This window comes from Dermacentor albipictus, chromosome 1 (genome assembly GCF_038994185.2).
Source record: "Dermacentor albipictus isolate Rhodes 1998 colony chromosome 1, USDA_Dalb.pri_finalv2, whole genome shotgun sequence".
NCBI classification, from domain to species: Eukaryota; Metazoa; Arthropoda; class Arachnida; order Ixodida; family Ixodidae; genus Dermacentor; species Dermacentor albipictus.
The window spans coordinates 247,757,617-247,771,538 of NC_091821.1; the positions used below are offsets into that span (position 1 = coordinate 247,757,617).

A 13,922-nucleotide genomic window follows, 5' to 3' on the forward strand; every position below is an offset into this window, starting at 1 on the left:
ACATACTGTATACGTAAATACAGCAGAATTAAGCGAAAACTGTGTGCGAAAGACTGTGCAGCTTTCATTCATTCGATTCTCCATTAGCGCCGCAGTGAGAGAGAGAGAGAGAGAGAGAGAGAGAGAGAGAGAGAGAGAGAGAGAGAGAGCAAGGATAGGAAAGGCAGGGAGGTCAACCAGGCGAGCACCCGGTTCGCTACCCTACACTTGGGGTGGGGGAAAGGGGAATAGAAAGAGGAAAAAGGGAGAGACTAAGCACTGAGTGCGTGTGGGAGAGGCACTACACACGTTTGTTAACTTTAAATAACGGTGGTGGTAGTACTGCTGATGATGATAGCAAAGTTACGACTATTGTTAGACCTGTCAAACTGAACGGGCGTTTTTTCATGCCTGTCCGCAGTTCTGCGGATATATGTTCAGATTTCGAATCAGCGTGCGCATGGCTTTCATCTGAGGTGATACAGTAGCTTTTTTGTCGATAGAAATACGCCGACTAGTCATCGTACTACAAATACGAGTTTTGTAGGACGATCACTTTGAAGTTTTACGGAATTTTTCAAGGTTGCCTGTGACAGATATCATAATTCTTATCATTGAGCTGGAGTATTCGAAGGGGCGAACATTAATAGCACGATAAGTCGAAACACATATTCAGCGAATTTGGAAAAAAGAAAAAAACGACAAATTAAATTCTTATTTAATTATTTTACGACACATATTGCAATTTACGAATTCTAGCCTGTGAGTTTGCTAGACGCGTCCACTTGAAATGAATTTCCACGATTATACCAGTTTCGAGATATTATTTTTCTAAGTGTGAGACGAAATACATGGGCGTTCCAGTTACTCTTGTGCTTCAATGCATGAAAGAGCGTCCTGTTAAAAGAAAGTAAGTGGGCCAACAGTGTAATTTTACGGAGAGTTTGACGGCGCGTATCTCCAAATTGGTGTCATTCTGGAAATTCATGAATACGTCTGAAAATCTCACCAGCTACAGTTCGTAAATTTCAATATTTGCCGTAAAGTAATAAATTAGGAAGTTAATTAACGATATTTTGTTGTGTGCTTCGATTTTTCGTGCAGGAAATGTCCGCCTCTCTGAACAATCCAGCTTCAAGGACTAGAATTATGGCATGTGCAACAGGCGATTTTTAAAGATTCCATAAAGCCTAAAAATGATCACCCCGCATACTAGAGCATATATCGACCTTGCTACGGCGGGGCGAAATAAGCGGACAAAGCCTGCGGATAAGCGCCAATTTTGTTCTTTTTCGTTGGCTGACAACTCACACGAGTATACCAAATGCTCCAAGCTCGCTTCAGGCGTTCTCCGGCGGGCGAAACAAAAGCGATTGTTTCACTCTACGTTTTAGGTACAACAGCCAACGCCTGCAGTCGGCAAACGCTCGTGCGACGTCTTCGTTGACCCTCTTGCCCACTGCTGTGCCTCGCCTTGATGGCGCGTAGCCGTCTGGCCCGACAGCGCACGTGCATTAAATATACGCGTACAGAGTGATCTCACTGTGCAAAGCGAACCACGCGGGTCAACGACTGCTTTGAGTCCTTTCTTGTGTGGCCGCAAGTGCAGAGGTGCACTGAGATAGAGAGGAGCCAGCAGTTAGCGCCCGCACGTTTCTGTTTTTTTTTTCTCGACAAATAAAGAAGCGCAGAATGCGGCACCTTGTCCGCGCTGCTCCACAAGCCGGCGTCCAGCTGCCTCCCGCGTCTTTCGCGTGCTTTGATTCGTTTGTGCAGTGTGCGAGAACGAGATGCGACGTGTCCGGTGGTTAGCCCCGCCCGCGCGGGTTATAACGCGCGGAGACGGACGTCCAGGCGGCGAAAGCGTTCCCACAATGGAACCTAACGTGTGCGCTGTGGAGACAGGGCGCGCACTTCTTTCGGGCGTCGGTCTTCGCGCGAACAAGCTGGCGCCTTGTTGACACGCGCGGCGCTGAAAAAGTCTCTCTTGCATCGGATGGCTCGCCGAACGCAATGCTACGCAACACTGTTCCAACTCGTGAAGCGCCCTCACACAGAGCTCTGTGCCGGTCGGATACTAGAGAAGTATATAGCATCGCCAATAAAAAGGGATGTTATTTAGTGATGACTGGAGAGGTTAACTTATAGCTATTTAGGGTTCGTTGGGGGTTACAGATGTGCATGATAAAGAGTTAACACACACACACATAAGCACGCACAGAGCAACGTACACGCGGACTCAATGTGAGATAGAGGGCCTGCTTGTGGCTTGTGTCCTGCAAACGCATCATCGATGGCCTCTACAGTGCGCACCGTTGTTCAACAACGTCTGGCAGCTGACGGCGCATGTCGGAGGGAAGGAGGAGGAGGAGGAGGAGGAGGAGAAAATAAAAGAGAAGACAAGGATGTTAACCAGAAATGCGTCTGGTTGGCTACCCTATTCTGGGGGATGGGAAAGAGGGAATAAAAAGATGAGATGGAGGGAAGGGAGGGGGAGGAAAGCCGCGGTGAGCTCGCGCACGCGCGCGGAGGGCCTGAGCGAGTCAAAGGCCGTTCACATAGGCCAGTCATCCTCAAGAAAGGCAAAAATGTCTTCACAGCTTTGTGGGCCGACGATGTCGGGGTGTAGGTTTGAATATAGTCCTTGGAGTAGCGAATTCATTGGGCAGCTGGTAGAAAAAAGGGTACACTCCTTGGTACCGTAGCAAGCGTCATTAGGAGTGCATAATTCTTCGCGGTAAACACGGTATATATCTTATCACTTCTCATCCAACATATGGATTATATAGGGTGCTAGGCCATCTGCAAGGCTAATATCTGTAGCTTCTCGTTAACGTACGCCCGTTCTCTCACCCGGTTAGATCATATAGTGCTCGTGAGGTTAGGGTGTTAGGCGAACAAATTTATAGCAGCATTGATCGGAATTGGGCATCTCCGGGATAATGTAACAAATATATTCCAATGCTATTATTTTGCTATCCACAATCATAAGAGAGAAAGAAAGAAAGAGAGATAAATGAGATGCGAAACGCGAGGAGGTTAACCGGAAGACAAATATCCAATTTGCTACCCTGTGCTGGGCAAGGGTGTATGGGGTGAGAGGGAGATAAAGAAGAGAAGCACACAGATAGAAAGAGAGACGTAAAAGATGGTGCGTGAGTATTGGCCCTGATAAATGGACATCTGAACTCAGCCACGGCTGGAGAGGATGCCTCGTCTCACAAGCAGGTTTATATGCGGCGTACTTTTGCATTCAATTTTCTTTTTTTGATGTACCACAATAGCAGCAATCTTTTTGGGAACTTGGTCGTTTTGAGACTCGCTGCGTGTTCCAAACTGAAGGTTGAGTTTTTAAACAGGATAAAACAAATGCAGTTGGCCCATTCGCAGCAGTTTCTTTCTAATTGGCTTCTGTGACTCGTTTTAAATTGTGACAATTTCCATATGATTTGTTGTCCCACAATTTCGAACAGGTTTCCAACCATAAAAAAGTCCAGCGTGCGTGATGTGTGGCTAAACGTTAGACGAACGCAAGACGAAGGTCCTAACCTCTGTCGAGACGCTTAGGACCTTTTCTGTTCGTCGCCTGTGCAAGTAGTTGCTTGCAAGAAATGTCGCTCTTTCATTGAAATCATGCTCGTTCGCAGCTCACTAGTATGGGTGCGCTAGTATGTTCCAAAATTTGAAACAATAAACATTTCAAGTGTATTGTTTAATTAATAACATCTCAAGTGTGCCGGGGAGCAACTAATTGAACATCATGTCTTTCATTTAGAAAATAAATCGCAGACTACTAGCTATATCATTAGGTATACTAATGCTCTACTAAGTTGTTGACGTTATGTAGATAGCTGCTGTTCAATTATACCGATACAGTCTCCGAGCACTGAGACAGAAGAATATGAGCACTTAGCCATATATGCCGTGTTTGCTGTTGCAAATGTTGAACACCCACATGCAGAAGGCCACAATGTTTCACAGTGACCACAAAATAGAGAGAAAATAAAGCTGGGAGAGGGCAGGGAGTTTAACCGGACGAGCGTCCTGTTTGCTATCCTACACTGGGGGTAAGCTGAAAAGGGGAATAGAAAGAGGGAGAGAGTGAGCACTGCGTGCACGCGGGAGAATGCACTGGAGTACTATAGAGGATGTCTCAGCTAAAAGCGTATGTTTTAAAAACGACGGAGTGTGCTAGGGGGCTGAAGCCAACTCAGTGGTGTTGCGGATCGAGCGACCTAGTCTGCGGTATTGTTTTTGTTTCGCAGAGTCAATCACTTACTATAAACTAATTGCCTAACTTCTTAAATATTGGCTTCAGCAGGAAGCTGACACTACGAAAGTTGTATTTAAAAATAGCCGACTGAAGTTTTTGCAACTATAAGTACCACTGATGGAGCTTCTTGTACAGGCCGCGAAGTACAATAACGAGCGCGTGATAGCGCACTCTTTCAGCGCTCCCAGACGAAAAAAGTGTACGGCAAGAAACGGAGCAAGTTAAACTTGTATTGAATGTGCACGTGTTGCGTCCGGGCAGAAAATGTTTACGTACAGAGTGCCGCGCTCTTCTGTCGATCTCTCCAAAGAAGCCAAGGGACGAATGACCTAAGTTGGGAGGACTGATAAGGAAGCTCTCGAGGCAGTGTCGAGTATGCGATCAATCTCGCGCTCGCGTTCACCTGATAATGAGCGTTACGTATAGGCAATCGATGAAAAACTTGCAGCTTTGACTTTGTTTACGGCCCAAGTAAGAGCCGCGGAAAGGCGAGCGAACGGAGGTGATAAATCCGCGCACACTGGCTCTTTTCGCCGTCCTGGTTTCCGGGAAGTCGAGTAACTCCGCGTTGCTCTTTTGCGCGAGGAAGACGGGAGCCGCTGAATCGGCCCTTGACACGGCTGCACGTCAAGCGGTCGTTGTTTTCTGCGACGCGTAGCTCCGTGCGTAGCGGGGCAAGCGCCTTCCTTTGTCTCGCGCAGCCGCACTCGTCTTGCTGCCTCGGCCGCCAACCATTCTTTTTGGTCGCACGCGTCAGGCGCGTGTCAGCGATAGTGAAGAGAACGGGGGGGAGGGAGGCTGCTAAAAAGAATGGCCTGTCGTGCCGGTTTATCCGCGACTATTTCTGCGCATACTTTGTTTCCGGATGTGGTCGGCTGGCATATGTGCAGCAATTAAAGGGACGACACTGTAGAGATTAATTTTAACTTCAGCTGTAATACGCCTCGCAAGTAGAAGTGAGGTCGCTCTCGCCTCGAAAGGAAGCTTGGTGAAGCCAGCAAGGACGCGAGAAGATAGGACGGGCAGCGACGCCACCTCGATGTTCCCGCAAAACCTCGCCGTGACGTCACGGAATGTGACTCGCATATTTCTTTTTGCGACCTAAATATTTTCATTCACAGATACGGGCCGACGGTTTACGAACTATATACGCATGCATGCTTGGCGGTTATTTTTCGCGTCCGCAAGCTACGCGCGATGCTGTCCTACCCGATCCAGCGTGGCGTTACTTCAACGTCGTCTGTCTGTTTTCGTATTCATTAAACGTTCGCACAGCTGCTATCATACCGTGCGCATATAAGATGTAGCTCGTCGTACCCCCCAACTTCCCACACCCTGAGGCGACCTAGACCGAAAGTCACACTGACCTACCGGCGCTGGGATTTCGGCGCCAAATTAAAGATTGAACGTTGACCTTTATTTTCTCTTCTAATAATCATTCTATTGCAACGAATTAACGAAACTATGGCTTTGGAAAGCTACATTATTAGTATAGGCTGATTTAGCGGTTATCTTTAGTGTCACTTTAGGACGCTTGAAGTAAAGTGGCCAACGTGAAGGGAAGCGCCTGAAATTTTCCGAAGGCCGTATGCGATTTGAAACGCAGTTCTGGGTAACGGCCGGCGTGCAACCGTGTACTTAGGAGAGGGAGCCGCTCTTTGCGCTGCATGCTCGAGCGAAAGGACGGCGAAAGTTCGCACTGTTTCACAGGTAATTTCCGCGTGTCTGAGCGCGTGAGTGCATGTGTCTGTGCACGAGTTCTGTGCAGTTCGTTGCACTGCGTACAGTTTTCGCCTGCGTTCGTGACGTAACCGCTCTAATACGGCTTCTTGTCGGCACATGGGGAGGACATTTCCGTGAAGCTAGGGGACTTCCGATAACGTAAGACATTGTACACGCGTTAAGAAAAAAAAAAGAACCAACTGGCGGAAGTCGACGTTTGTACTCGCAACCTGGGAATATATTCACGAAGTCTCTCGTGATGGATGCGACAGCAAGATGATGAAGCGGGCAGTTGAGTGAAATTCTTTGCGAGTCTCTTAAAGCGCAAGAGACTAGAACTAAAGCGACAGCCCCAAGACGGGGTCTTATCAAAAGTCCCTGTCCTGTGAGTATAGGTCATGTCCTGCGGCTCAAGCGTTCCTTTCTATTGTCGTGCTTTAACGCACGCACGCTAATGAAAAAAAAAAAGAAAATAAAACGAAAGTGTGCCAACTTCACGTTGAAGCGTTCGAAAGTGCAAGACGGGTCTCTCAATGGGCAACACGCTGTGAAAGCGTTCTCTTTCGTGTATTCTCAATGTATATGCCCGGCGAAATGTTACACTGTAACTCGGCCGGCAGAAAGTTTTCGCTAAAATGAACAGATAGATTATCTCTCGCTTCGTCAAAAATACCGGGAATCGTGCGTGTCCTGCCATCGGGGGCCTTGTCTCGTCTATATATAGGGCCGCGTGTTGTGCTTGTTACCGTTTCGATACTCGAGGCGCGTGGTGTCAGAACCGACCGAAATGGCGACGTCGCCCGAGCTGCAGTGCGGTCCCTGGGTGGCGGGCGAGCGAGACCTCGTCGATAAGGAACAATGGCGCATGTGCTGTCTGGCTTTGTTTCTTTGGTCGGGCTGTTATTGGCGGAGCAGCACAACTTTCGCAACGGCCGCTTCGCCGCATATGGAGTCGCATGCCAATCTGAGCAGGTATCAGTAAATTGATGTGGGACCGGTGCTCGCGATCCCATATAACGACGCGGCGTGCGCGCGTGTTGGGGTGAGTGCGTCGCTGTAGGGTTCGGACCTGTTACGTCGTTTCTGCAAACTCGGCGTGCGCCGAGTTGAGAAAGTGCTGGATTCCCATCTCGAGAAACAAGTCCTTCGTAAGCTGACTGGAAAGTCCTTGTACCGACTAAAAGGAATATTGCACGCATTTCTTTTAACGGGAATACTATCAGAAGCCAACAAACAAAGACACCTAAGGACAGCATAGGGCAAATTACATGCACTTATGAATTGAAATAAACAAATGATGAATTAGTGGAAACGAAAGTGGATGAAAAAAAAGAACTGGCCGCAGGTGACGCACGAACCCACGTCTTCGCATTACGCGTGCGATGCACTCACCAAGTGAGCTACCGCAGCGCCGTTTTCGTATCCTTTTTCTGGGGCATTTACGTTTATCTACTAGAACTAAGCCTGGGAGTGTTCGCCAGCGCCACACCTCACGGCCTTGACGTTGGATGTGGAACATCCTTTTTTTGTCGAAGGCGTCACGTGCACGTGATGTTTTTGGGCGTAGGCAACTGGTTACTAAACCCGCACATGCTACCTGAAGACATCATTGCTGCCGCATTCGAGGCCTCGCTAACGAGGAGAAAGGGAACCGAGGGCCTTGGACCATGGGACTCGCCTCTTAAAGGTAGTCACGGGAGCCCATTTATCTCAAAGCCTTCTGCACAAATGGGCCGACGAGGCGAACACAGACGTGCGTGTTTACAAGCGTCTAAAACGGGTCTCGTTTACCAATCGGACAGCGTGTAAAGGGGTTCGAGGGGGGAGATACATAGGGGGTGGTGAGTCTTGGTTCTGACCCTGTCTACGCATGAATTTTAATTATTATTTTTTTAAATGGGTTAAGCATGCATATGTGCGCATGGAAGTCGGGAAGAAGCCATGCCGACGATTGTGTGGTGGCGTTATAGTGGGGTCATTCCACGAGAGATCAACAGAGGTAAAAAAAAAAATCATATTTTAGATTCCATTGAATATTTTATATTTTATGCGCATATCACTCGGTAGCACAAAAAAATGAGCGTGGCTTTTTTGCCAAACGAGTGTTTTAGGAGGAAAAATATAGCCAAATTCTTCAGTGTGGAGGCGCCTATTTCATGCACATGGCATTCTCGCAAATTCACAACAATGTGAAATACAATATATTTTTGTCTGTAAAACGTAGACGTAGAGAAGGCTCAGCTAGCACTGTTTGATGCTTCCGCGCAAGACGGAAGTGTTTTAGAATAACTGCTTAATATGCTTCATTTTTCAAAAGTTTCTATATTTACGATTTTTTATTAACTAAACCAGTTCATGTAGCATTTTGAAATTTAGTGGACTGTGAGACCTTAACCTATTCAACAATTGAGCTGAATATTGTTGCTGTATCACAAATTACCATTTTTACAATTCTCCTGAAGTGTGAAGTATTGACGAAAATGAAGGCCATTTAAAAATTAAGATAAAAAAGACATCTTAAATTTTTCTCGATATCTCGTAAGCAGCTGTTCACAGGCACTTAAAAAGGAACATTAAAAAAAACATGCAGCATTATTTTGTTTGTAATTACAATATAGGTGGTAGAAATGAGAGCGTCGCGAAAATGCAGCAAGGTGCTAAGAAAAAGGGACACCGGGGCAAAAAGAACGTGCATGGGGCGCTGACTTGCCTAAACTTGACCGTGATTACGACAGAAAGGCAGCTATTTGGCATTATGGTTAATACTTATGCATAAAAGTGCGTTTAGTACAATACTCATTCGCTTTAATGGGAATAAAGAAGCATCAACATAACCTTTACATGGCGCATTTTATTTAACAGCATGTGTGCGCAGCTTGCAGCGTAGATGTTTTGTTCCTTTTGTTAATGAAGGGTTGTATTTCTTTGTGTGCTACAGAATTAACGGTTAACTCTATGTGAATGCACACAGGTAACAGAATGTACGGCAGGTAAATGCCTCTAAAAATGTCGTGCTGGTTATTATATAAACGGCATTATATGTATAACCTAAGATGCGGTGGTGGTAGCGGTGATGGTGTTGGTTAGGGCAGGGTTAGCTGGTAGATAGTTCCAGATGCCAGCTGCCTAAAACTACCAAAACTGCCTTTCTGTCGCAATCATGGTCAAGTTTAAGCAAGTCAGAGCCTTATGCACGTTCTTTTTACCCCCGATGTCCCTTAGCATCTGGCTACATTCTCGAGAAGCTCTCATTTCTACCACCTATATTGTCATTACAAACAAAATAATGCAGCAGTTTTTTAATATTCATTTTCAAGTGCCTGTGAACATCTGTTTACGAGATATCGAGAAAAATTTAAGATGTTCTTTCTTTATTTTGATTTTTAAATGGCGTTCATTTCCGTCAAAACTTCACATTTGAGGCAAATTGCAAGAATGGTAATTTGCGATACAGCAACAATATTCAGCTCAATTGTTGAATAGGTTAAGGGCTCACAGTCCACCGAATTTCAAGGTGCTACATGAACTGGTTTAGTTGATAAAAAATCGTAAATATAGAAACTTATGAAAATTGTAGCAAATTAAGCAGGCATTATAAAACACTTCCGTTATGCGCGGAAGCCTCAAACAGTGCTGGCTGAGCCTTCTCTATGTCTACGTTTTACAGACAAAAATATATTCTTTGTAGCTGTAATATATTGTATTTCACATTGCTGTGAATTTGCGAGAATGCCCTGTGCATGAAATAGGCGCCTCCACACTGAAGAATTTCGCAATTTTTTTTTCCTCCTAAAATATTAATTTGGCAAAGAAGCCACGTTCATTTTCGTGCTACCGAGGGATATGCGCATAAAATATAAAACATTCAATGGAATCTAAAATATGAATTTTTTGACCCGTGTCGATCTCTCGTGGAATCAACCAGCGGAAAAAGCTAAGACGGGCAGCGGACGGTGTGATCGTAACGGTTCCAGCTGCCGACCGGGACGCCGGCATGCCACCGCGGCCATATCAGCGCGGCACAGGCAGCCCGCGTACCCCATCGCACGTGTACATGCGCGTTGTACGGCCATCGTCGCGGTATACATACGGGAAAAGTGCAGTTTTACCGCTCAATACTCGTGCGTGCCCGTGCCCGCACTAAGATAAGGTGCGCACACATAACGGAGCGCGGCGCGACAGAATGAGCACGCGTGACAACAAGTCGTTGCGACGCCGCTTTCCTGGCACGCCGAGGGAAAACGTTTCACTCGCACGTTATTAGCCGACGGTTTCGCGTGCCCCCGCCGAGTGCTTGGAGCGCAGTCGTCCAGAGCTGGCCTCGGTGAGCTGCCCCGTTGGCGCAACTCCGCTGAGCGGTCCCGACGTGGTACCGACGCGTCTCGTGACTCGCACGGCAGCAGCGGTTGCAGCGCGTTATCGGAGGAGAGAGCGGCGGCGCGCGCGTGCGAAGCGGAGGTGCGACGCGCGAAGGCGCGGCGAGCTGTTGCGGCGAGGAGGAGGAGGGCAGCGCCGCGTCGAAGATCCCGGGCCGAGCGAACGTCCGAGTGGAATACAAAGAAGCGGCCGCCGACTGTCGCGCGCAGCGTGCGGTCACTTAACCGTGCGGCAGGGGTTGGAGAACGAGGATGCGAAACGTGCAGGAAGGACGCGACGCCGGTGGGAGGTCGGGTGGCCGGGCCAGCCGAGGCTAGCTCGGGTCCCGCGAGGCGGAAAATTGAGATGCGGCCAGACGGAGGCACTCTTCCGTCGCCGGCGCGATTGCCGAGCGGCGCGTTGTCACTTGAAGGAAGGCGGGTATCCTACGGAGAAGAAAAAAAAAAAAATACGGTCGGGCGAACGCACCTTTAGCGTGCTGTAGAAGCTTCGCCCATTCTGAGAGAACGTTTCTTCCTTTTTGTCTTACCGCTGCCGCAAGGTGCCAACTACGCGCGCGCTATGGCTATACGTGCCACGCAAGCGATGCCTAAATGGGACACTAAAGACAAATACTAAATCAGTCTGTACTGACAGGCATTCTTTCAAAACTCTGTTTTCGTTATTTGCGCGGTAGTAGATTGACTATAATAGAAGAGAAAATGAAGGCCACAGTTGCATTTCTTGAATGTCGCACGATAACCTCCGCGCCGGCACGTCAGTGTGACGTGCCGACCATGCTGTCCTATCGCGGTGACAGTAACCGAGTGGCTTCTTTTTTCTGTTTGTATTGAAGAAGGAAAGCTTGCTTACTTCCTTTCTCCCTGTCTCTCGCGCTGTTCTTATTATAAACACGATCTGCCAACATGCCCAAATCTCTACCCTTCATTACTAATACGGTTGAACTTATTTTTGTCGTTATAGTGTCCCTTGGCAGTCACGTGCTTCCTTCTCTGCTCCATTTCCACTCTTTTGGCAGTATAGGCTGCTCGCTATCCCCGATAGGAAAGTAGACGCGAGCGGGCTCTCTTTCTACTACGGGTCCTCAACGCCTGTGACTCCGTTGTAAGCATCGAAATGTAACATAAATGGCTCACTCCGGATGCTTGCCGAGATAGAGAGCCATCAACTGAGTGTGATGAACTTACCAAGTTCGCCTTTGGGAACCCGTTTCGCAGCTGTTTCTTCTACGCATGTAGCGTCGAAAAGAGAAAGCCTGGGCACGCTGGCGACTAGACGGGGAGTAAATATTGCATGGTGCTGTGCACATGGCAATCACGAAGCGAAACGTACGCTCCAAGCGTTTATTTATTCCAGGCGCCACTCGCCACCGCCGCGGATCGCTCTCTCGACCGAACGAAAGATAACAGCAAAAGAGCCACTTGGGCTCCAGTATCTACGTTACAGAGTAAATAACACGAACTGTTCGCAAAACGCGGGGAACAATGTTTTTTTCTTTCGTACTTTTGCTCCTCAGCGAACTGGGGAAAATATAGATGCGAGGTAGATAAGCGGCGACGGCACGTGCCGACAGCCGAGATGCCATTGAGCTCATCCTTCCCACAGATGTGGCCGCATGCAGCCTTTACGCTTCTTTCCATCATCCTACCGTCGCGCCGGTATAGTATGAAATGCATGAACCATGCGTGTAAGGGCCGGATGTTTATTCGTTTCTGTGGTCGCTTTTTGTTATTTCTTCTTTGGCGTGAATTGCTCGAGTTTTTGAGGAAAAAGAAGGAGCATGGTGTGCATGCGTCGCACCGCCACCGTATTTTCGCACACAGTGATGTTATATTAGCGAGCTTAAAACCCCAATGCAAATCGCGGACTCTGAGAGACGCTCTAATGGAGGGGGGCGGGGCAGTCGTCAGTCACCGTTCAGAAGCGCAGCGCGAGCCGTGTGAACAAGACGACGCGTACAGCGAGGCAGAACAGAACACAAACCCGCAGCCTGTGAGATATATGCCACGCATGGTGCCACACCGGCCCCGCGACACAGCGCCCTGAAATGGGTCTGCCACAAGCATTTGCGCTCAGTAACAAATCCAGTGCACTCAAATAAGTAGAGTCTTACTAGTCGCGCATAACGGCAACGCGGCGAGCCCGATCTTGTACAGCCATGCCGTGCAGTACACGATGACCCCGTGCGGAGGGGATACAGCGGGGAGGCCTCTGACCTTGCTCAGCCACTTTGTTACGCAGGGCTGATGAGATGGCGACCATAAAGAATGAAAATCACTGGCCACGGCTTGTTTTAGAAGACCTTTAGGGTCTCTAGAACCCTTCTTTGTTGACCTAAATTCTAAGCCATTCCGAATAAGTCTATCAGTCAACACATTTCCCGCTACGCCAATGTGCGACTGAAGTCATTGAAATTTTATCGTGAATCCGAGTCTTCGCAGTTCTTTGAGACGGTGCAGTGAACTTTGCGTGCACTACTCCGAAACAAGCCCTTGTTACGGCGAGTACTGCAAAGCGGGCTTGCTGTCAGGCAGCACTACAGCTCGTGGTGACCGACAACACCTCTGTTTCCTTAAGGCTGCTTCAATGGCCACTCTCTCATACTGTCGAGGAGGCGACGCAGTCAAGTCGGGGAGCCCCTTGTTAAGCTCCTTTTCCCCATAATCGTTGGAAAGAAAATTAAATAAAAGTGGGGTGACCCGTTCCTACTCATGCGCAATAACGGGTTTATAGCCAGCCATACAGACTGACAGAGAACTTTATTAAGGTCCTGAGGTACGCTACCGCGCAAGGCGGTAGAGCAGCGGGCCGCTCCCACGTCGGGACGTGTAGGCCGAGCCTCACCGCCACGTCGTGGGCCCTCTGGGCGGTCCTGAGTTGATGTAGAAGGCCTGAGCTCCTGAGCATGGAGCTCCATTCGTCTTCGGTCGTGCGTTGAAGACGCTGTAATGAGGTGCACTGCCAGAGCATGTGATCTAACGTACAAGCGGCGCCACAATCTAGGCATGTTGATTCAAGGCCTTCGATGAAATGGATGTGGGAATAAAGACTAGGGTATGACCTGGTATGAAGCATGCGGAGGGTAGATGCCTGTGCTCTAGAGAGCTTCTCATGAGGAAGGGGAAAGACCCTCCTGCCGAACTAATAATGTTTGATGATCTCATTAAAAGTGAGGAGAACGTCCCTGAAGACCGCCAGATTGGAGTCCGAAGATCCCCCCGGCTGCCCAGCGCGGTGAGTTAGTTCGCGTGCTCGGACGTGGGCGATCTCGTTCAGGTTGGCCATGGAGGCCAGATGTTGTCCGAGGTGAGCCGCAAACCAGGTGATTGTGTGAGGAGAAATATCCCTATGACCTAAAATGCGAGTCACTTCAGCTGATTAAAAACAAATGAAGCCCAGGACACGTTGAGGGTCGGAATCACAAACGCTGCTGCGCTAGCTCCGCGCTCCGTATCAACCAAACCGTCGGTGAACTCTTTCAGATATTGGTCATAAGTTCTTTCCAACTGTTCAAGTGCCAACGAATGTACCTCGGCTACAGGTGTATCGCGTTTGTTGCGTATCCGACGGA

General features: G+C 48.4%; 1 long non-coding RNA gene across 1 annotated transcript in view; it reads right to left on the reverse strand.

Moving 5' to 3' along the window:
• Nucleotides 1-11,688, reverse strand: part of LOC135900171 (uncharacterized) — a 40,289-nt gene extending 28,601 nt beyond the window's left edge. The window contains exon 1 of the long non-coding RNA XR_010563814.1: nucleotides 11,539-11,688. This is a non-coding gene — a long non-coding RNA (uncharacterized lncRNA). The remainder of the gene's footprint in view (nucleotides 1-11,538) is intronic.
• Nucleotides 11,689-13,922: the final 2,234 nt, after the last annotated feature.